The following is a 25,507-nucleotide window of genomic DNA, read 5'->3' as shown; positions in this document are numbered from 1 at the left end:
TGAATGTAGCGCTGTTGTTGAAGGCTGCTATCTTTTTCAACACACTTTTCAAAAGGATTTACATTTTACACGGGTAAACGGGCGGACAACGGGTCGTTTATTTGACGGGCGGGGCGGGTCTGGTTCGTATTTTGAAATAATCACGGGTGACGGGTCGGGTCTACGGATCTGAGTATTGACGGGCGGGCGCGCCGCGCGGGTTCTCAAAATTGGACCCGTGCAGGACTCTGCTACACTGTCTCTCTGCATTTGATTTAGTTTTGACTTTGCTTACTGTAAGTGGCTCTGGATTAAGAGTGTCTGCTAAATGCCTACGTTGTAGGGGTGTGCCGATATATCGTCCCGCGATATATCGCAATACGTTTTCGTGACGATATATCGTTTTGGAGAAAAAAAAATATCGGTTTGATTTTTTTTTTTTTTTTTTACAATAATAATAATCAGGCATGCAAACAGCCCCGAGGTGAAAAGGGTGACAACATGTTGTTTTTTTTCGGGTCAGGTGTCACACTATTGCCCTATTTGGATTCAAAACGGCTAGTGGAAGATGAAAAGCTACAAGTTTGCATGTCTGAATAATGCAAAAACAGAAATATTTGTTTGCATTTGCTTTTTTTCTCCCCCATATATTTTCATAATAAAAAAGTGCGTATCGTATCGAAATCGTATCGAAGTTGTGTGCTCAATATCGTATCGTTTCGTGAAATCGGCACACCCCTACTACGTTGGGCAATGAGGCCCAGGCAAGTGACGGTGGTGGTTCATTGATGTGTGGTTATTACGGTGGTCTGCTCCTCTTCTCACCTCCTTCTCCTCTCCTCCTGTCACAGGGGGGGGGGGGGTGTCTCCTCCTCTTGCTGCTGCCCCTGCTCTCCTACACAGACGAGCACAAAGTAACATTCATGTTATTTTAAATCAGGGGGTCCTCAAGAGTTTTTTTTTCTTTCTTTTTTTACATTAACCACTTGAACCCCCAGGCATCCCTATTCTGAGGAGAACGTTAGCCAAAAATAGCCGATCTACAAACTCCTCACGACATGTGAGCTTGTAGATCTGCTATTTTCGGCACAGAGGTTTGGGAAAAAAAGAGCAGACCAAGTACAGAGCCAAAAGGTCAAGTTTACTAAGTATTGAGGGTTTCAGTTGGGTTAAATGTCTGGAAATACACGTTAACATGAATCCAACATATTCATAGAAAACATAAACATTAATTAATTTACACAAGGCTATGAAGCTATGAAATATGCTACATAATGTGTATATACATGTACTGGGGGTTCCTGCTTCATCTCTCTCTCAGCTAAGGGGTCCTTGGCCTGAAGACCCCTGTTTTTAACATTATAATACTCACCGTACACTTTATTTGTAAGGCGTTCATACATAGAAGACAACTCAAAGTGCTCCTCAAATCATAACTAACACACATGGAAACGTTTTATGTATTAACCCGTTCAATCATTTTAAGATTTCTTTGGCTATTCAAAAAATAGCAGATCTAACAAGCTCATAGCGCGGCACTCAGTGAGGTCAAAACTCAAAGCTTGTGCATCCATAGAAACGTACAGCAAATGAAGCATAAACAGTAGTTAACAAACAATAGAATGACATCAAACATACTGTAGGAAGAATAACTAAACACTGTTTAACAGCTGTGTGCACTGTGTGAACACACTGAGCCAATGGGAAACTATCATCTCCACCACACACCTATCACACACATATAACATACAATCATTTATCAAATGAAACATGTTTACTTTGGAGAGGTTTGGTCTGAAGAAAAATGGTGATTGTCCAACATCACTCAGAAGAAAACTTTAAGGTTTTAACCACTTTCAACCTGGTTACCATACTTTGCGCATGTTATTATGTGCGTCGGTTTTCCCAAAACGTAAAAAAAAATTCATTAAAGGAGGAGTTCACCCAAAAAATGATTTATTTTCTATCAATTGCACACCCCATGAAGACTTGAATACATGGATTTATTGTGTTTTTTGTCGCATTCCTAAGCCAATAATTTGATGCCCGGGTGTATTTCCGGTAGGAGACACAAAGAATCTACTTTGTGTCTCCTACCGGATACATTAGCCGGTAGGAGACAGGAATCAAATTATTAGTTTAGGAATGCAACAAAAACACAAATAAATCCATGGATTCAAGGCTTCATGGGGTGTGCAATTGATAGAAAATAAGTAATTTTTTGGGTGAACTACTCCTTTAAAAAAGCTTGTAAATCAGTCCAAAAATCTTACGTTTATTCATGGGGACGGCAGGGATGTCAGACTTCATGTGACCAGCCCTGTGATGTCACTCATTCTGTGATGTCAGACATCTGTGACATAATAGTATGAGTGACATCACAGGGCTGGTCACATGAAGTCATGATGACATACGCACGGTATGAGTCGGGATAGGGTTCAGCACCGTCAAGAGCCCCATTAACTTCCACTAATAAAGATGTGCGTTTTCAAAAAACATAAAACGTATGTGGGAAAACTTGTATGGCGTACTGGGCAGTGTACTGCAGCACGCTGGCATCCACAGAGGTTATGGGTGTGACATTTTCGCCTTTTTTTGGGCGGTGAAACTGCCCCTATAAGTGAGATTTGGAAAAATGTACATTTTCCTGCGCTGTGATCCGGGCCCAGGAAATTTGTAGAATTATCCTGCGCTGTGATTGGCCAATCACAATCTATTCAGGACTGTGATTGGCCAGTGTTACATGACACATGTGCATAGTCCTATATAAGCAACCATAACTTGAAAAAAAACATAAATTGGTTTTTTTCAACTTATGGTTTCGTCCATCATAAAGAGTGTTTCAATAAATGTATTTATCTTTTTTACATGATTGATTGACTCCATTCAGTATTGTGATTAGCTAGCAAGACACCGCCCACTTCACACAGGGTGTGATTTTTTTAATACATTTGGTGGGCGAAAACTGCACGAAACTGAATATGATCAAGAAGAATTCTAACTCTAACCCCTAAACCAGGGGTAGGCAACCTTAGGCACGGGTGCCAACATTGGCACAGGGGAGGGTGATCCCTGGCAGAGAGGTGTTTTCTTTTAAAAGTTGAGTTTCAGTTAACACATTGGGTGCCAAAACCGTATATATACTTCTTTTCAAATACACCTGTTGAGTGCCAAAACCGTATATACGTTTTTGAAAAAAATATTTAAAAATTTAAAAATTTAAAAATTTAAAAATTTCTTTTTTCCTTCACAGCACCAGGAGATATCATTTTTCGAAGATTTAGACTCCAATCCACTTCCTGGTTAACTTATGACTTCAAAAGCCTGTATCTCGGCTCCTTGTGTACTTTTTTTTTTTTACAATGTATTTTCGACTATTTTCAACTGGCTGCAACTATGGAACGGATTACCGAATGTTTTTAATTTTTTTCCCCCCGATTGTACGAGACCTCTATGTGTGTAATGAGGGGATCACCGTGAGGACGGTGATCACTGAAAATATTTTGTGACTACTTGAAAAAGGTTAAAAAATTGTTAAAAATCCAGGCACTCAACGTATAATATTTTAATAAACCTCTGGCACCCAATGTGTTAAATTAAGTCCACTCACATCTATACGCAAATTACATCCTGCACATAATGCGACCTTCATTCAAACTGATAACTCTGAGTCTGGGAGATGGGTGGGGTTATCGCTCTGATTAGCAATCAGCTATTGATCTCCCCCAAATCATTTATAACCATAAAAACAAACTATTCTTCTTGTGAGGACCAGGAAAATGGTCCTCACAATGTCTGGTTCCCAAATTCAACCATACTGTACTCGTACTACAAACACACACACACACAGTAAATTACAGTAAATGTCTGCGGTTGTGTTCTTACATTCCTCCAGGGTTTGTAGAAGGTAGAGGCTTTTAGAAGACACACACACACACACACACACACACACACACACACACTCAAGCACTCATTTGCACACAACCTTCAAAGAAGTGTTTACTCAGTGATTACATCACCTTGCCGTTTCAGCAGTCAGGTCCATTCCCAATTCTAAAGCCACAAACTATTTAATGACACATTTTACAAGCTAGGCTGTGATTTGAAACAGCATGCCACTTATAAAAGTTACATATGTACTACTACCAACTCCCTGACACTTTTATTCAGCACTCAAAATAACACATTTCTACTTATAAAGCATAATCAACTATTTCTAGTATGTGAAAAAAATCCAGTTTACTACATCACACACACACACACCACACACCACACACACACACACACACACACACACACACACACACACACACACACACACACACACACACACACACAGTGCTACTTTTATAGCATATAATGCACATAATGCAATCAGCAAGAATGCAGTGTGTTAATTGAATTTCAATGACTCTCTCTGTATGTCTTGGAATTTCTTCTATTAAAGTCACCAGGAGAAGGATGATAAACTGGTGAATCATTATGTCTTTGTAACACACACACACAAACACACAGTCTCCCAGTCAAGCCAGTAGCCACACAGACATAACATGGTGTTACACAGAGCATGGTGTCCCAGTATTAAACCAGTAGCCACACACAGACATAATATGGTGTTACACAGAACAAGGTTTCCCAGTAAAAAACAGTAACCACACAGACACAACATGGTGTCACACGGAGCATGGTGTCCCAGTAAAACCAGTATTGCATGACAGTTACAGTATCATGTGACTCATCACATGTATTCAATTATAAAGTGCATTGAGTCCAGCAGCGCTGTAGTCCTGTGTCACATGTCCTACAGTCTCACACAGATTCTACACACAATGTCACACACATTATGTGTGTGAGACAGTCTAGAATGGTGGAGTCTAGAATGATGGAGTTTGAAGTTACAATGGGTTTATATAGGAAGGGGGCGCGTCCGATTAAATTTATATCAAATATCTAAATAGATAGATACTTTATTAATAAAGTTTTGCATTGGTTGCATTGGTAGTGCATTGGTTCTCAAAGTGGGGTCTAGGGATGAGTCCGACTATTCAAATATTCGACTAGTCGTTTGTAGGATAAAAATCGATTATTAAAAAGAAATATTATGATCTATTTTTATCTTTTTAAGTTCTGTTGTAAAGGCTATATTGTTTATTTCACCACGCCTTTAATAGTTTAGTTACAATAATGCAAAATATGTACATGCTACTGTCTTTGTTAATTTCTGAAAATCAGTTTATAGGCCAATGCAATGCGGTTATTGTAACCTATGAGTCATTTGATGAAAATCCCCAGAACAATTTCACCCTAACAAATCCCAGTAAAAAATAATAATAATAATAATGTTTCCCCCAATTTAAAAGAAAAAAGGGCGTGGTCGAATATTCGAATAATCGGTAAGAATAGAATTATAGTAATCGATTTTCATTTTGGTCACTTTTACACATCCCTAGTGGGGTCTGGGGACCCCCAGGGGTCATTGAGAGGGTTCCAGGGAGTCCCCAGCAAATTTAGTAAATATAGCATTACATTCAGTTTAACCATTTTAGCCCATACGATCTACAAGCTCACCACGCATCGTGTCTGCCATTTCCAAAGACATTTTGAAAAATGTAGACTATTTTTGAAAAATGTTAACAACACAAATCATGTACATATTCATTTGGGGGTCCTTGATAGGGGTGTTGGAACCCCTAGAGTTTTTTTTTTTAACTCTATGGTGAAATGTAAGCTTACCTTAAAGGGATACTTCACTTTCGGGCCGGGGACACATTTAAAAAAAATATTAAAAATAAATGAAAAAAGTTATGGAAAATTCATGGCCCCCTCACGACACGCAGTGTCCTACTAATGTGTGAGGGGGCCATGAATTTTCCATAACTTTTTTCATTTATTTTTTATATTTTTTTTAAATGTGTCCCCGGCCCGAAAGTGAAGTATCCCTTTAATCACAGTAAACATTATCAGGTCTTCACGTCATATAATATTCAAGGACTTTTTTTTAAAGCTGAAGGGTGTGTGTCACTGTCCAGCTGACGCTCGTTGACACTCGTTAATGTCATCTGCATCAAGGCAATTATGTTGTGTTTCCGCATCAAATATCAAATAGAACTACATCTAATCTAAGATTCCATCAAAGCCATTAATTTCTACACGACCCTCTCTGGTATTACATGATTTTTAGTTTGAGCTGTTGGATAACTAGGCTATACACTTGGTTGTGAAAGTCCATATGAAAACAATATGACTGAAATAATTTAGATAAAACTGATTGGGAATCATTTCTTAATGAGAATCGATTTTTTTTTTATCGTTTTGAATCGAAAAACCGTGACCCCCAAGAATCGGAATCTAATGGAGAATCGTGAGATGGCAGAAGATTCACAGCCAACCCTCGTCCTTGACATGAAAATGTTTGAGCCGCCCAGCTCGCACAGCCGTAGAGTTACACTGGCATAGGCGGCGGGTGAGCTTGACGCCGAAATCCGTGCACGAGCGCAAAAAAAAACGGTTTCTGGGCGATTTGTTAGTTTCTTTTTGGTATTTGGTTACTTTATTTCGGTTATAGGGTTAGGTTAGGGTTAGGTTATTTAATTCTTATTTTTGCCTGATTGTACTGATTTATTATCAAAAAAGTAACTAAATAATGCTGCGCACATTATATTATATATAATTTGCACAATTCCCAGAATTTCCCAGCATAACATTTGGGAAGGCTTAGCCTACCCTAGCCTTCATTACCCGCCACCTATGTACACTGGGGTGGGGTTGGCGAGGCTATACGCCAGAAGAATAGCCCAGAGACAATCTGCCCAGCCTCATGTTGGCAGCTATGAGACACTATGGTGAAACTGGTCTGCCTGGCAGGCCTGGACAAACCAGTCTGAACCAGAGTGGCTTAGACTGGGAGCTGTTGAGATATTTAACACTTAATTCAACCAAGAAATATCACTTAAACAACATTTAATTTGAATTCATATAAATATTGCATACATTCTTCCGTCACTGGATACCAATATATTGGTATCCTGAAAACCAGATGAATCTGCCAGAGCTAAAAAAGAATAAATAAATAAAATAGCCCTGGGCAGTGATATTACTCTGACCATGCCAGGCTAATATATTGGAGCTTAAAGTATACCCTGTTAGTTCCATTGATCCAAGGTGGAACACAAATGCCCACGGCCCAGCCATCTGACCACTCAGCACTGTGTCTCAGCTTGGAGGAGTTAGTAGAACTACCGTTTTCAATATTTGTGAAATTCTTTTGAACATTTTTTTCAACATTTCTGAACATCGTCCAAAACAGGGACACCAAGTTGAAAGTGGTTCAACTGTCTTGTCTCTCCGAAAATAGCCGATCTACAAGCTCACAACGCCTCGCGCCGCGAGGCGTTGTGAGCTTGTAGATCGGCTATTTTCGGAGAGTTTGTGTAGAGGGGGAAAAAAGAGCAGACCAAGTACAGAGCCAGCTGTCAAGTACCGTATTTTCCGCACTATAAGGCGCATCTGAGTATAAGGCGCACCTTCAATAAATGTATTATTTTCATATATAGGGCGCACCGCATTATAAGGCGCACTGACGGTGCGGCTTATAGTGCGGAAACCAAGGGAACCAATATTGATACATATATAAGGCGCATCGGATTATAAGGCGCATCCGCACTATAAGGCGCACTGACGGTGCGGCTTATAGTGCGGAAAATACGGTAGACTAAATATTGAGGGTTTAAAAGGTTACCTATCTGAACATGCACATTAGCATGAATCCAACTATCTATGAAATCTATGAAAAAGTTTAGTCTGCAACACAATGTTATACAATATGTATTGGGGGGGTCCCTGCTTCATCTCTCTCTCAGCTAGGGGGTCCTTGGCCTGCAAAACATTGAAGACCACTGATCTAGAGCATTGATTGAGTAGTTGTGCCATTCAACAGAGGAGTGTTAACCAACAGAATAGTGTGTTATTTAATATAACAGCCATAGGCTTGGGAGGCATCAGGTATAATATGCATATACCAGCGTTATGTAGAAATCCCCAAGGTATGGTTCTCCTCTTTCTATGAAACTGATACAGAGATGCCGTGTTTAGGCAATGTTAATGATTATCCGTTAAACCACTGTTTCCCAAACAGAGGGTTGGGACCCATATGTGGGTCGTGGACCAATTTTTATTAAATTAAAAAAAAAATCTTAAGAAGTTGTGAAAATATCAGATCTAGATGGGCTATTTTCCCTAGTTCGGATCCAATTTCTTTTTTGGGTCTCGGACCACTGCGTTAAACTGTTTTAATACGATTAATCAATTAATACGATCAGAAAATGATTGATTTATATTTAACACTGGTGGCAGAGGAGTTCTACCAGAGGGGGGGGGGGGGGGGACTCAGGAAAACTCACACACAAAACATTTAGAGTAAGCAGTCATTATGGTTGAGTTTAACCACCAGACCCAAGCATGATGCCACCAGTCTGGAGCACTGGGAGTGTCCTGAGCTGTGGTGACACCAATCTGTACACCACCCGTACATGCCCACGCACACACACACACACTTTACTATACTTGTGAGGACATCAACATTTTTCTTATGAATGGCATTTTTACTTATATTTTTTTTGGGACATTTAAGCATAACATTATAATGTCGAAAATAGTGAGCTGGTAGATCTGATATTTTCAGTGTGCAACTCTGTATAAATCAGGCATAACGTAACACTAATTCTCGAACCCCTAAATCTAATCTCTAAATGTCTAATCTTAACCCTAACCTCAAACTTGAATCTTTTCCCTAATTGTGACCTTGTAGATTGTAGATTTGATCCTGTAGATTGCATGCACAACGGAGTATAATACAGGGATGAATAAGACTAAAGAATTTTGTAGATTATCAAAAATATATTAAAGTGTTTTTGTCTAGATTTGTTAACTTTTTTTGTTTTGAACAGCTTTTGAATTATTTGATAAACCTACATAAGCAAGATTGAGTCAGTTAGAGGTTTAGATATATTTGGGGTTAATCTTCCATCCCTAGCCTCAAGAGGACACTGGTGTCTAAATAATAATAAAACGGTTCAAATGACCCGAATGGCCTTTTTGGGAATTCAAATCAAACAAAGACTCAACCTGCAACCAAATCTCTGAGAACACACTCACTGCAGTCAACATATCTGTGCCAGAGTGTGTGTGTGTGTGTGTGTGTGTGTGTGTGTGTGTGTGTGTGTGTGTGTGTGTGTGTGTGTGTGTGTGTGTGTGTGTGTGTGTGTGTCACAGGCCTAGCTCTCCTGCTTTACCAACAACAAACACTTGTCTCAGGACTTCCATACAGTAATGCCAACCAGGAGAGGAGAGGAGTACCAGTATTTTTGTGGTGGCTACTACCTACATGGTGGTGCAGTAATAATTCCTACCCTAACTGCATGATGACCAAAGACAGTTTTCATCTTATTAGTTGAGCTGCAAAGAGATTGAAAAAACTATTATCTTAGTGCACTAGAGCATTGTGCAATATAAGCCCATTTTTACAGTTCCTTTTCTTATGCCGTAATGTTGTCTTTGTTGAAGGGGATTTAGTTTTGTGTTAAAAAGTTAAGGCATTATGTTCCAAATAGATAGACCAATAGTAGGCAGAGTTACTGTCATCAAATGTGGAAACGACATGTCTTGACAGTAGCACTGTTGGCAGCAGTATGCAATCTTTCTTGTTGCAATATGATTTAATACATTTCATGTATTTCACGCATGACTCATAATGTCATACTGAGATGTGCAGATCAGATAAGCCCTGCCATTTGAACTTTGTTCACTTGTATATCTGCTATTTTTGAATAGCCAAAGAAATCTAAAGTGACACAGATGCGTTCCAGGTCTTAAATGGGTTAATAGTGAAAATAGCAGACCTACAAGCTCACGATGCGACACATAATGTGAGCTTGTGGATCTGCTACTTTTTTCTAGTTTCGTGCGACAAAGTATTACATAGTATTACGCACGTGTCAATTATATTTTCATTTTTTACGTTTACTTGTTTGATATAGATTCACGCTTCTCGATTAATTGAAAGATTAATTGATGGGATAATCGCTAAGAAAATTATGGATAGTTGCAGGCCTAAGGCCTTTTTTTCCTATGCCCTAATCTTACCTACCGTAGTTTTTAATGGAGTTCTCAAATTCTGCATGGGGTGGGGAGGGGTTCGGGCCTAACATTATGGTAATTGTTAGAGCCAAGTTAGGGTCAGGCCTTAATTTTCAGACCCATTGAGAACTCTTAGTTTTTAATCAACTTTTTTTATCCCTAGGATGTTGTTGTTTGTTCCCCAATTTGCTGTTTTTATGCCAATGTTTTTGAACACTGTAGCACACATAGATTTGTGAAAATGTAAAGTGCGTTACAAACCAAATGTATTATCATTATTATTATTACTGCTGTATAGAGAAGCGGCCAGTTCCAAGGAGGACTGTTATAACTACAGCAGTTGAGCTTTGCTACAGGCTGATAAAACACAGTCAGCAGGAGGAAGCTTGTGCAACACGTACAGTAAACAATCAAACCACACACACACACACACACACACACACACACACACACACACACACACACACACGTACAGTTAGCTACTGGACCCAGCCACAAGCAGTGCTGCCAGATTTAGCAAGAGGAACAAGCGATCAGGTCTACCAAAACAAGCCCAAAAGAAGTGCGACTATTAGACCACATGATCACACAGGGGGTCCCAAGTAAAATGACTTCATACTTAACCCATTAAGACCTGAGGCCTGATTCTACAAATGCCTTCTAAATCAGTAGTTCTCAAACTTTTTCGTGCCAAGGACCCTCAAATTGAGAGACCCCCCAAAAGCTCGCAGCACGGCACAAAGTGAAAATGTTACCACTTGAACCCTGTGTATACATCAACTTTGAAAACAGCAGATTGTGAGCTTGTAGATCTGCTATTTTGAAAACAAATCTTGAAACGAATGTGAAATATTTGGAATATTTTTGAAACATTTTAACTACACAAATCTTGTTTGGGGAGTCCCTCCCTGGCACAAAATCTTTTCACATGGGGGTGCGCGGACAAATACATATTAATTTGGGGGTCCTTGACATGAAAATGTTTGAGAACCACTGGTTTAGGAAGCAAGCACCAAATAAGCAACTACACCTTAGAAACAAGCCCAAAAAACTGCAATCAGATTATACAGAAAAACAAGCCCATAAGCCCGCTTATAATAAGCGGACATGGCAACACAGCTGCCAAGTACTGTATCACAGATAAGAGAGAGAGCAATGACACACAAGGTTATATGCAAATACAAGGTCATTTATTACACAAGTAAGACGCGCGAACGCTGGAAGCGAACGCAGCTCGAAAATATTGTGTATTTACGGACTTGTAATCTGTGTTATTTCACTGTGATGGGGAGAGAACATTGACATTGTGTGTGTGTGTGTGTGTGTGTGTGTGTGTGTGTGTGTGTGTGTGTGTGTGTGTGTGTGTGTGTGTGCAGAGCATTGTCTAAATTCCTGCACTCTGGCGCACTCTGGCGGCTGCAAATAGGCAGTGCACGCACGTGAGTCACATGGGGGCGCGAGGCAATGAGAGCGAGCGTGAGTCACATGGGGGCGCGATCCAATGAGAGCGTGAACACAGAGACACACATGGAGACACACACGGACAGAGACACACACACACACAACCCAAGCGCAGTTACATAGTAAGCTCCACTTGGTCGGAGGCGCGGCTTCGCGTTCGCAATAATCACCTGACCACAATTATTTGAGATAATTTGAATTATTATTTTTGCATTATGGTCAGAATTGTATCCATTATTCTGTATGAATTCATCTGTTAAAAAATAGGGAAAATAGCCCATCTTCAAGCTTACAATAGGCATGTAGAATGGCTAGTTTCGCTGTATTTGAGTATATTAAAGTATAACATTATTAAATGTCTGGCCTGTTTTGGCCATAGTACATTATTTTGATTACTGGCTAAACGTTTCTTGCGTTTTGAAAAAGAGAAAAAAAGAAAAGAAAACAGTATGAAGAGAAAAGAAAAATAGTGGGTAAAATGTTTTTGTTTAGTATTTTCAGGAAACAAAGTCCAAGACACAATTTCTAATATACAATGACAGTCATACAGCCGTGCTTCTCAAACCTTTTTATGTCAAGGACCCCCAAATTGATATGTATTTGGCGGCAGAGAAAAAGGTTTTGTACCAGGGACCCCCCCAGAAGAGCAGATTTGTGTAAAAAAAAAAAAAAATAGCGCGCTGTGATCTTGTAGATCATCATGATTGTGATGCTATATTAACTACTTTGCTGGGGACCCCCTGGAACCTTATGTACTTTGCTGTACATAAGCTGCATGGTTAAAATAGAAGTGAAATGAGAATGCAGAATAATTGTGCTTCTAGTGCACAGAGAGAAACATGTGCAGCAGATATAAATAGCATCAGATCACAGTCTCTGGTGCAGGTGAGAGACGGCACTTAGCAGCAGATATCCATCGTGTTTAAGCGTAGATCGCCTCTGTCGGCTGGAAACCTCATATGTCTAAAACAAGGTTATTATAGTTAACGAAAACTAACGAAATAACAAAAACTAAAGTTGAAAAAACATTTGTGTTAACTGAACTAAATAAAAACTAGGATAAAAAAATAAACGGTAACTGACTGAAACTGTATTGTGTGTTTAAAAAACTAACTAAAACAAACTGAAATTACAGACAAAATGCCCTTAGTTTTCGGTGGTGTTTCATCTGTAACTGAATACATTTTTAAACGCTATCTTTTGATACGTTTTTATTACACATTAGTTACCTTTTCAATCCTGCACCTGACAAAGTATTAAAAAAAAACTAAAACTAACAGTAAAACTAATCAAAACCAACTAAAACTATTAGCATTTTCAAAAATAAAAACTAATAAAAAACTAGCAAATCCGCTCTAAAAACTAATTAAAACTAACTAGATTAGATTCATTATTAGAAAAAAAACTAGACTTTTATAACCTTGGTCTAAAACTGTTACTTTTCGGGATTCAAATTCAAAAACAGATAAAGTAGCGGCTCTATAAGCTCAGATCTATAAGCTCAGCTCAAAGCGCGTCGCGGGCGCTTGTAGATCTGCTACTTTTGATGCTGTTGTGTAGGCCTGTCCCCGACTAAGGATTTGTTTAGGCGAATCTAATTGGCGACTAATTGCCATTTTTTTTTTCTTTTTTTTTTTTTTTTTAGGGCCAAAATACATTTTATTTTAAAGGGCCAAGTCTACACAGTTTGTTTTGTCTCTCCAGCAGAGTTTCTAGTGTCTCTATCTCTCTCTGGAAGAGGTTGCACATGAACTCTGCAGCCGCACTGAGGCGCTCCAACACAAACAATACCAATACAAAGACGAGGAATAAGAAGAATAAAGTGGAAGTTACGTGTGGTTGCAGGTGTAGACTTGGCCAAAAAACAATTTAAAACATTTTTGGCTATTAAAAAAAAACGAAAAGAAAAAAAAACGACTAGATTCGACTAAGAGACACGCAGTCGACTCGGACCCCCCGCGACTAACCAGTCGACTAGTCGACTTAGTCGAGGTCAGGCCTACTGTTGTGTGACGCTGTAGTATGATCAAGTAGGGCGATAATTTACGAAAAATAAATAAATTCGAATATGAAGGATAAGAGGTTTCTGCCCGACAACAACGATCTGTAAGTGATGATGGTGTCAGTACAGCAGCAGAGGAGTGTAATCATAATCATATGTACATTAACCCATTGAGACCTGAAGCCGATTCTACAAATGTCTTCTAAATCCCAACATTTTTCTGAAAAACGTATGTTTTTCTATATCAGTGGTGCTCCAACTTTTATGTCAAGGACCCCCAGAATTATATGTATTTGGGCCGCCGACCCCCATCTCAAAATATTTTGTTCTAGGGACCCCCCAGAAGCAAAGATTCAAGTTAAAAATGTTGGCTTTAAAACAATAAATATATTCAAAGATTTGCACACATAAAAAAATAAAAAAAAAGCAGATCTACAAGCTCGTAGCGCGGCACTCGGTGAGCTTGTATATCTGCTATTTTTGAATAGCCAAAGTGTAAAATAATGTTTTTTTTAGCTCAAATAAAAAAAAATACACAGATGCGTCCAAGGTCTTAATGGGTTAATGATAATGCCTTTATGAATTACATATCAGGGCTCGAGACCGACGGCGTCCCGTCGTCCAGGGGACATAAAAACATGTATTTTGGGATGATCCCATCCCATCTCCCCTGGGACACAGATGGGATTTTAAAAAGGGAGTCCTAGTTTGAATAGAGACATTGTTATTAAAATGGATGGTTTTAGATGATGTTTCACCTTTGGCGTCCGGGTAAAACCCAGAATATTCCCCAAATACTAGAGGTTGTATTTTTCTTTAACACCAAAGCCAAGTCTTCTGTACTGGGCACTGATTTCACACAGTTCTGTGCTCTGAGGTAACTGCCGCTGGAAAAGACAACGCGGGTATAATAAAGCCTCCAATAATAATGGTCTTTTATAAAACTCTCTCAATAACAACAGGTCAGATTGTCTCAGTGCAGTGGTGGAAGAAAAGCTCCAACATTTTACTGAAGTAAAACTAGCAACAACACAATGTGCAAAGTAAAAGTCCTGTATACAATATTCTTACTTGAATCAATATGCAAAAAGTATTGGCGTCTAAATATACTTTAAAGTTAGGGTAAGTGATATGTTTTGGTATTTTTTTATTTATTTTTGTTAAAAATGTTAAAGTAGGCCTTCTATCTTCTGACAGTAATCATTGCTACAGAGCGTTTGTTCGGTCACAGGTCTCTCCAGCTCTTGTGAACAGAATATAGTACATTTTCAGGTAGGTGACAAAATGTAAGCCAATCAGGAGAGAGCACTGCAAAATGCATTTTCTGTTTAATAGAGAGCTGGAGAGACATGGGAGACTCATTTTACTGAACTCTATAGCTATGAGTACTATCAGAATATAGAGCTATTTAACACTTATTTTAACCAAAGTAAAGCACTTACCCTACCTTTAAAGGGGAATTTTGGACCACGGTCGGTTTTCTTACCTTTTCTATGATGTTATTATGATATCCTAGGATGAATGGTACAGTAGAAAAAATGTCATAACTCCAGCCCGGGTCCGCCCACAGCTAAACACGCACGCCAGTAGGCCTTGCGCTAGATCGCATATTTTGATAGCTTTTGTTTTGTTTGTTTTTTTGTGAGATCTGACGTTCACAGTGACAGAAAACTATGCAACGTGATTGACTTGAATGCGTCCCCACCGGAAGTCTCGCTAGACGAGATTGGGAAAAAAATAGATCTACAAGTTCACAACACTGACTCACACACACACACACACACACACACACACACAAATCAACTCTTATCTGATCTAATCTAACTCTAATCAACAGTAACAACTGTTGCGGTAGCAGGTTACGTTTTAGGAACGTGAGCTTGTAAATCTGCTATATTTTCACTGCTCTACAAAGGGTGCAGGACAGAGTATGAAACTAGGGCTTTAAGCGGTTAATAAAACCAAAAGCTGAACCTTCCTGTTGCACTTCCACAGGTCAAGGGGTCAACGTGGCATGAAGTCAAACACCACATGACCTCCTGAACGCCTGACTTACTGACACACTAGGACTAGTGGTTCTCTAAGTGGTGGTCCAGGGACCCCCAGGGTTCCTTCACAGGGTTCCTTCACAGGGTTCCAAATGGACGTTTACAGCTTTGTAACTCTGAGACTCTTACAGTGGTGGGAAAAAGTACTCAATTTATTTACTTTAAGTAAAAGTATCAATACTGCCACCATGTAGAAATACTCTGTTAGAAGTAAAAGTCCAGAATTAAAAATGTACTTGAATAAAAGTACAAAATTATTGGTATCAAAATGTACTTAAAGTACCAAAAGTAAAAGTACTCATTGTGCAGAATGTCCCATTTCACAAGTTTTCAAATGTATAAAATGTATAAAAATCTTTTGAAAATAGCAGATCCACAAGATCACAATGCGTACTTAGCTACTTTACACCACTGGACTCTTGTACAAAATGGAACCAAATGGACCCTTACTGGCTGTTATTCTGCAGATCCATGGCTGTCGTTTGTCATTTAAAACATTGTCATTTCTGTATATTAAATCAGATACTTCACTGGAAACTTTCTTACCGTTTACTCAGTAGTTATTTGGATGACCATTTTTATTTACACTTGAGACATTTATCATCATTTTAAAGCAACAATATTGGACACTCTGCCTGCCTAGAGTCTGAAACAAACTAACAGTGACGTTCAAGACATTGAACCTTAGTTTTTTTTTGTCTAAAGGTTTCAGCGCTGGTCGGGGCGGCATGCAGCTTCTGCAGGTTTATTTTAACTCATTCACTACGGGAAGCATCTGTGTCATTTTAGATTTCTTTGGCTATTCAAAAATAGCAGATATACAAGCTCATAGCTCTTTGGCTATTCAAAAATAGCATATATACCGTATAATTAAGCTCATAGTGCGGCGCAGAGTGCCTAGATCTGCGTGTAGATCTGCTATTTTTGAATAGCCAAAGTATAGAAATAATGCTTATAGCTCAAATCTAAAAAGGACACAGATGCTACCCGGAATGAATGGGTTAAAACAAAAGACAGTCCAGGGGCAGTCAGCGGCCAGCTGGGAGGAATGTCCACTTCCCCTGGCCTGGCCTCCACTCCTCTGGTGGTACTGTACATGGTCAGTTGGTCACATAAGATTCAAACACTTTATCTGTCACGTGAGGCTGATGTACAATTCTCACATTCTGCCCCAACCCGAGCTTACCCGACCAGGCGTTTTCGGGCGGGGCCGGGCCCAAAATCTAATGGTAACTACTAGGCCTGACCTCTAGTATTCCAATAGTCGACTAATTAGTCGAGGGGTGTCTGAGTCGACTGCCAATCTCTTAGTCGAATTATAATTTTTTTTTTTTATTATTATTATTATTCTACTGAGAGATTGGGCTAGTTTGCCAAAAATAGGGTATACATCATGATTTATTGGGAGAAACCAATAGTGTATGTTAAATCAGACACTAAGCACCCCTACAGCCCAAATGGAATGTTCCTCTATTGCTTAACATATTTTTTGCATGATTTGACTGAGAGATTGGCAGTCGAATCAGACTGATTGATTCCACTGCCAATCTCTCAGTCAAATCATGCAACAAAAAAAAAGTCATTTTTAATTATTTATTTTTTTGGGGGGGGGGGGGGGGTGTCCTTAGTCGACTGCCAGTCGACTATTGGCAATTAGTCGCCAATCAGATTCGACTATACAAATCCTTAGTCGGGGACAGGCCTAGTAATTACTAGTTCCGTGAAGAAAAAAAAAGAAGAAAAAAAAGATCTATTACCCCCAAAAAAGACATATTTCAACTGCCCCTAGCGGCCTAGCGGTAAGGACGACGGAAATGGCAGTGGAAGCGTTGGATGCAGCTCAAAGTGAACTTTACTCAGGTATCTCTGGAACGGAAGGTCCAATCTGATCAGTTTAAAAGCTTGTTGGATGTGTGACTTTGAGGACATTAAGCACATAATGACACCTTTTCGGGGTTTTTGGACCTAAAAGTGTGGTTAATTGTTCGGGCCGGGCCGGGCCGGGCCGAGCCTCTGGCCGGCCCAGTTAGGGCCCAGTTAGGGCCGAGCCTTAATTGTCAGGCCCGTTGAGACCTCTAGGCCAGTGGTTTTCAACCAGCGGTCCGGGGACCACCAGTGGTCCTTGGTGGAGTACTAGGGGGTCCCCAGCGAAATTAGATAACATAGCGTCACAATCGTTTCAACCACTTAGCTCTGGCTATTCAAAAATAGCAGATATACAAGCTCATAGCGCGGCACTCGGTGCCGCGCTATGAGCTTGTAGATCTGCTATTTTTGAAAAATCTTGTGTGCATATCTTTGAAAATATATATTTTTAAAGCGAACATTTTTAACTCAAATCTTTGCTTCTGGGGGGGTCCCTGGCACAAAACATTTTCAGATGGGGGTCCGCAGGGCCAAATGCATATCAAATTAGGGGGTCCTTGGCATTAAAAAAAGGTTGAAAACCACTGCTCTAGGCTGATGTATGCATGTGCATGTGCAGTGAAATGTTTTAGTTTTTCTTTTTTAAATGACTTCCGTCTGCCTGAACGTGTGTCTTGCTCATAAACCTCCTCTATTACACCATTATATGAATCATGTAGGGGCGGCAGCAGCTGAGAGAGTGGAGCGACAGAGAGGGAGGCCGTCTGGGAACTGGAAGGTCGCTGGTTCTCCCACCCGCCCACTCAGTTATACGTGTCGTCGACGACGACGACGTGCCCCTTGAGCAAGACACTTAACCCCTAACCACTCCCTGGGGGGCTGTATTAATACCACCCACTGCTCCTAATAGTTAGGATGGTTAAATGTATTAAACCCATTCAATACGGGGACGCATCTGTGTCATTTTAGATTTCTTTGGGCTATTCAAAAATAGCAGATCTACAAGCTCATAGCGCGGCACCGAGTGCCGCGCTATGAGCTTGTAGATCTGCTATTTTTGAAAAATCGAGAAAATTTGTGCGAATCTATGAATATATATGTGTATGTATTTTCAAAGCGAACATTTTTAACTCCAATCTTTGCTTCTGGGGGGGTTCTACAAATGTCTTCTAAATCCTAACAGTTTTTTTTTTTTAAATGTATGTTGCTATATCAGTGGTTCCCAAACTTTTTCATGTCAAGGACCACCCAAAATTATATGTATTTGGCCGCGGAACCCCCATCTCGAAATATGTTGTTCCAGGGACCCCCCAGAAGCAAAGATTTGAGTTACAAATGTTCACTTTAAAAATAATATTCAAAGATTTGCACGAAGTTTCAAGATTTTTCAAAAATAGCAGATCTACAAGCTCATAGCGCGGCATGAGCTATGAGCTTGTAGATCTGCTATTTTGTATTTTTGTAAATGCAGAGGACTAAATCTACGTGTTTGCAAATGTCTCTATTGTAGCAAATACCCAACCCAACAACAACTAAAATATCATCATTATTATTATTATTATTATGTCCATGCAGGCCTGCTTTGTCTCCATTAGTGTATTATTACTGTTTACTGTTGTGTTGTCAAGACACTACGAGCCCAAAGCTCATTCTTTGCACGGACCTAATTGCTAATAAACAGTTTCTGATTCTCATTTAGATGATTTCTAAGTAGATCTTAATATGGCTGTGTTCTAAAATCTTGTGGCTCCAAATCCAGCTCATTTCCTCTCTCTGCACAATGTGTTTCCTGTCAGTCTGTACTGTATACTGTCCTTATCTAATCACAAACACAGCGGTCGTGTCTGAGGTGTGAAACAGAGAAAAGTGACGTGATGATGGGTTCATATCCTGCGTCGTGCTCAACCTGAGAGAAGCCCCCCGAATGACAACTAACGACAAGAAAGCGTCGAGCCGTCGACATTTCGGTCCCTGCGGTTACCATCGCCTTATCATCGTCAGTGGTGGGAAAAAGTACTCAAATGTTTTACTGAAGTAAAAGTATCGATACTGCAATGTAGAAGTACTCCGTTACAAGTAAAGGTCTGTAATTCAACATTTACTTGAGTAAAAGTACAAAAGTATTGGTATCAAAATGCACTTAAAAAGTACTAAAAGTAAAAGTACTAAAATGTTTGAAAATAGCTCCAGATCTACAAGCTCACTGTAGATCGGCTATTTTCAAATAGCCTAGGTATAAAATAGGGCTAAAGTTGTTAATGTTTTATAACGTAATAAATTATATCTGCAAAGTAACTAGTAACTAAAGTTTTCAACTAATTGTAGTGGAGTAAAAGTACAATATTTGCCTCCGAGATGCAGTGGAGTGGAAGTAAAAGTATAGACAATTGGAAATACTCCGCTAAAGTAAAAGTACCTCAAAATTGTACTTAAAAGTACAGTACTCGAGTAAATGTACTTAGTTACTTTACACCACTGATCGTCGTCATCAGCCTTTTTTGCAGGCGGTATAGGCCTATAGCATGCAGCAGTGCAGTCTCACTGCTGCATGGAGGCCTATACTGAAACTGTAGGGATTGCAGCTTTCGAAAGGGTCAAGTCAACATTATCACATTATTATTACACACCGTATCACACACACACTTAGCAGAGGCTAGGTTGTGACTACAGACAAAGTGTGTGTTTTGTTAAAGTGTGCCGCAGCGAAGGGAAATGTCCTTGTTGTAGCTTCACTTAAAACACAAACAGGAAAAAATAAGATAGATGATAACTGCCTGTCTGTCTGTCTGTCTGTCTGAATTCAATTTAGAGGGGCTTTATTGCCATGGGAAACATAACGTATGTTTATGTTGCCAAAACAAGGCAAGTAAGTGTGAAATAAAACAAAAAAAGAATAAATGTATGTACAGTTAGCCCTAATAGGTTAAATGTACAGACAGAGCTGCGTAAAAACTCTGCATCAAGCATATAGTAAGTTTATATATAAAAAATAAACCAACTTGAAAATAAAAACACAAGCCAAAAACGTGGCTTGTGTTTTTGCCATTGGAACATATATGCATGTAAACAAAAATGTAAAGGGAGAAATATTATAATCAGTGTCTGTCTCTGTCTCTGTCTCTCTGTGTGTGTGTGTGTGTGTGTGTGTGTGTGTGTGTGTGTGTGTGTGTGTGTGTGTGTGTGTGTGTGTGTCTCTCTCATGTCTGAAGCTAGAAGACAATACAGATCTCTCTCACACTCTCTCTCTCCAGTCCCCCCCCCCCCCCCCACACACACACACACACACACACACACACACAGGAAGACTAATGGTACAACACTAGCTGCTGCTGCTTAGCAAGCTAGCTCGACTTTAGGAGGAGTGTGTGTTTTCTTTCACACTGCGTGTCACCCCGTCACGGTGTGTGTGTTTCTGTTGTGAGATCAAACAGCACAACACCGCTGACAACAGCACGCCTGTTGTCACACCGTTCATAACACAACTACACACTACACACACACACACAACAGAACAGAACAGTGTCTATGCTAGCCCGGCTAATGCTAAGTGTGGGTAAAGCTAGATTCCATAGATCCCATAGCCTGGACGGACGGGCCCAGTGCCCACTCCATCCATCCGTTATAAAAGCCAAATGTAACGGTCTGTATTTTAATGGTTTTTTTAATAAATATATATATATATATATATATATATATATATATATATATATATATATATATATATATATTTTTTTTTTATTATTATTATTATTATTATTATTATTATTATTTTTTTAATTATATATATATATATATATCACAGAATTAGGCTACTAATAAAATTAAATGCAAGATTTGTGTTGTTAAAACCGTTTAAAGAAATATTCCAAAATTCTTTCAAGATTTTCTTGAAAATAGCAGATCTACAAACTCACAGATCAGCTATTTTCAAATAGCCTGTGTATATAGGATTATAGTTTGCTCTGTTCCATAGCGTTAGAAGGAGTTCTCCTTAACTCCTTCTAACGCTATGGACCAGAGCTAGGTTAGAGTGAGTATTAAACTGGTTTTGATGGTACATTTATAAAACTTATTTTGCTGTGGGGACCCCCTGGGACCCCGGACCCCACTTTGAGAACCACTGTTATATGTCATCTCTAACCATTGTATTATCCAACAGAGAACTGTCGCTATTTTGATCATTTTATTGTGAAATAAATTAATTTTATAATTAATATAACATAAAAGAAAATCACAAAATAAATAGAACAAACAAAGGATAGAATAACTCATACAGAATACAATTAATAGAATATCTTGTCTAAACAAACAGACCACCCTGCCATCATATTTACCACAAATAGATTCTACATGAAATATTGCATTATTTCCATGAAATAAACAGGGAGAGCCATGGCAACCAACCAACGTAGCCAATCACAGCGCGGCAGCGCCTCCGGGGCGATGGGATCTCTACACACTTGCTAGCTAAGCTCCCCAAACAGTCCAAAACTGTTTCTACGACATTATTGTTGATTTCTTTTCCTTTTTTGGAAGCTGCGACAACAACATTATTCCGCCTGGACGCCAAGCACCAAACGCAAAGTTTCTTTAGGACGACACGGACACGTCAACAAACACACACGCAAAGAAATAAACAAACAAAACGAACAACAGACAGCTGTCAACTTACTTGTTTTAGTGGAGAGTGTGACTGTGTGTCTGCTGGCTGTCACTTCACTGTGTCTGTGTCTGTGGAACACCAGCAGTGCTAACCTATCGAAGACTGTGACTCCAGGGGGCGCTGTCCTGTCTGTGGAACGCCAGCAGTGCTAACCTATCGAAGACTGTGACTTCAGGGGGCGCCGTTTTGCGTTTTTGGAAATGCTTCATGCGTGCATGATTTGAATGCGTGCATGATTTCTGCATAAAAATGCAAGTGAAATTAATTAACCGAGATTGTAAAAGCAGTGGTAGAAGAAGTACTCACATTTTGTACTTAAGTAAAAGTACCAATGCCACATGGTAGAAATACTCTGTTACAAATAAAAGTCCGGTTTTCAAATTTTACTTCAGTAAAAGTACAAAAGCATTGGTGTCAAAATGAAATGTACTTAATGTGCCAAAAGTAGAGTGCTTATTATGCAGAATGTTCCATTTCACCACTTCCAAGTTCAAAATGTATACAAAATATTTTGAAAATAGCACATATACAAGCTTGTAGATCTGCTATTTTCAAATGGCAGAAATAGGGCTGAAGTGGGTAAATGTATGTTTTGTATTAATCCAAATCTACAAAGTGACTAGTAACTAAAGTGTTCAAATAATTGTAGTGGAGTAAAAGCACAATATTATCCTCTGAGATGTAGTGGAGTAGAAGTAAAAGTACTGAAAATTGAGATACTGAAGAAAGTAAAAATACCTAAAATGTGTACTTACGTACCGTACTTTACATGTACTTAGTTACTTTTCACCACTGGAGTGTAACATTTGTACACTCTATGTTAATATAACATTTAACTGAGATTTAAAATGTAAAGGTAGGGAAAGTGATGTTTTTTGATGATTAGATTTTTTTGTTAAAAAAGGTTAAATTGCTATAGAGTGTTTGTTCAGTAACAGGGGTCTCTCTGTCTCTCCAGCTCTTTAATAAACAGAAAATGCATTTTCAGGTACAACATTTCAGCCAATCAGGAGAGAGTAGACCCATGTATCAGCTTCATTTTTATAATGTTCCAGTTCTAATTGAGTCAGCTCATTTATTTGTGTCACCACTTCCAATTTCACTTGTTTAATCTGTATCATGTCTGAGTTCTCTATCCTGGTTGGATAAAATTGGTATCCTGACCTGAAAACGCATTTTCTGCTTATAACAAAGAGCTTATTTCTTTTAAAACACAACTAAAGACCTTTCTGTTTGCTGCTGCTTTTAATTGAGTTATTTTTCTTTTTTCTCTTTTCTTTTATCTAACTGTAACTGTATCTATACATTTTTGCTTATTTAGTTTTATGCAACCTAATGTAATTTAATAATTGTGTTTCCTTTGCTGGATGTTCTGTTATTGTATTGCTGTGTTGTTGAAATGGAGAGACATGGAGACTCCTGTTACTGAACAAACATTCTATAAATACTATCAGTGGTGTAAAGTATCTAAGTACATTGACTTGTCTTAAATACTGTACTTGAGTACAATTTTGAGGTACTTTTACTTTACTGGAGTATTTCCAATTTTCAATACTTTTACTTCTACTCCACTACATCTCAGAGGCAAATATTGTACTTTTACTCCATTACAATTATTTGAACACAGACACTACTGTAGTTACTTTGCAGATTTTTATTAGTATTACAAAACATACATTAACCTCTTCAGCCCTATATATACTTCAGCCATTTGAAAATAGCCGATCTACAAGCTCACAAGGCGTGGCAATGTGACATGTTGTGAGCTTGTAGATCTGCTATTTTGAAAACGGGGAGAATGGGGCATTTCTGCATAATGAGTTTTACTTTTGGTACTTTAAGTACATATTGATGCCAATACGTTTGTACTTTTACTCAAGTAAATTTTGAATATTGAACTTTTACTTGTAACAGTATTTTGACATTGTAGTTTTGATACTTTTACCTAACTAAAAAATGTGAGTACCTGGGTTCCATCTTGGAGGCAAACCTCTCCGGTAACAAAAACGCCGAAAGAGTGATCAAAAAGGTAAACCAAAGAATACGCTTTTTGTATAGGATTGGACGTCTAGTCAGTAAGACTACTCTGAAGATTCTTGCAGGGGCCCTCATACAAGGTTATTATGATTATGCATGCACTTCATGGTATCACAACACCTCCAAGGCCTTAAAAACAAGGCTCCAAACATCCCAAAACAAACTAGTAAGGCTACTTCTTGGCCTCAATCACAAAAACCCATCTAACCCCTGCTCATTTTGCTAGGATTGGATGGCTTAGGGTTGAGGACAGATTACAGCAACTTGCTATGGGCCTGGTCTTCAAGATACACCACAACATTGGGATCCCCCTGTATTTATCAAAATACTTCAAAAATGTTAATGAAGTCCACGATCATAACACCAGAGGCAGCTCCACGAATCATGTTCAACCCAGATTTGGCTCAACAAAGGGAATGAACTCGTTCTCATGCTATTCATCAAAAATGTGGAATGCCCTACCAAAAGGAGTAAAGGAGTGTAACTCTACTCTACTCACTCTACTCACTTTCAAAACTGCCCTAAGTAAAGATACACCTTCAGGAGGCTGCAATTCGAAAATGGCCCCCGTCTTAACCTAAAGTACATCAATCAATCAAATTCAAAACACCACCAATTGCTATCAGAATATAAAGCTATTTGACACTTATTTTACCCTACATTTAATTTAATGGCGTTAGAGACTGAGGAGGGCAGCAAATCACTTGCAGTGTTTGTTTATGACTGTAGGCATCTTTAGACTCAACGGCCACCTATAAATGGCCCCCTGCAGGCGAGGTCAAGAACCACGTTTTCCAAGATGGCGCCCAGTTCAAACTCAGAGAAGGAGGAGGATAACAAACACAAAAGTCAAAGGAGGCATTCAGACAACAACCACTTTTCTCAGGGCAGTTTTAGGAAACCTGTTGTGTGTATCCCCTTGAAGGACATTGTCAGTGAAGAGTTTCTTCTCACAGCAGGCCATGTTTTCCTTGGCTTTACCAACTGTGGCCGATACATTCTGTCCTACTGTCACACCAAAGACAGTAACATATTGTACCCTTCCTACTCTGTGTGGGAGTTTAATCTGCACAGCAAACGCAAACTGGTCCAACGGGTAAGTGATGGAAGACGTAGACCTACTCACATTTTGTACTTAAGTAAAAGTATCAATACCAGTACAGGTTTGATGGATCATTAAAATAAACATACACTGAACACGGCATCCGTGTTAAGTGGTCAGAGATGGGTGGGCCGTGCAAACGCTTTCGAGGATTTTCAAGTGGGCCCCTGATCCAGAAAAGGTTGAGAACTACTGCCTTAAATAACAGTATTATG

General features: G+C 39.1%; 1 protein-coding gene across 1 annotated transcript in view; it reads right to left on the bottom strand.

Annotated features, from left to right (window-relative positions):
- Positions 1 to 22,204, bottom strand: part of rabgap1l (RAB GTPase activating protein 1-like) — a 188,120-nt gene extending 165,916 nt beyond the window's left edge. The window contains exons 1-2 of the mRNA XM_080430953.1: positions 22,163 to 22,204; positions 805 to 874 (exon numbers count right to left, since the gene is read on the bottom strand). The gene's annotated coding sequence lies outside the window, so the exon portion shown is untranslated. The remainder of the gene's footprint in view (positions 1 to 804; positions 875 to 22,162) is intronic.
- Positions 22,205 to 25,507: the final 3,303 nt, after the last annotated feature.

The sequence above is a fragment of the Gymnoscopelus braueri genome (genome assembly GCF_963280865.1).
Source record: "Gymnoscopelus braueri genome assembly, chromosome: 6".
NCBI lineage: Eukaryota > Metazoa > Chordata > Actinopteri > Myctophiformes > Myctophidae > Gymnoscopelus > Gymnoscopelus braueri.
The sequence above is the reverse complement of the archived record's forward strand: the minus strand, read 5'-3'. Positions and strand labels throughout refer to the sequence as shown.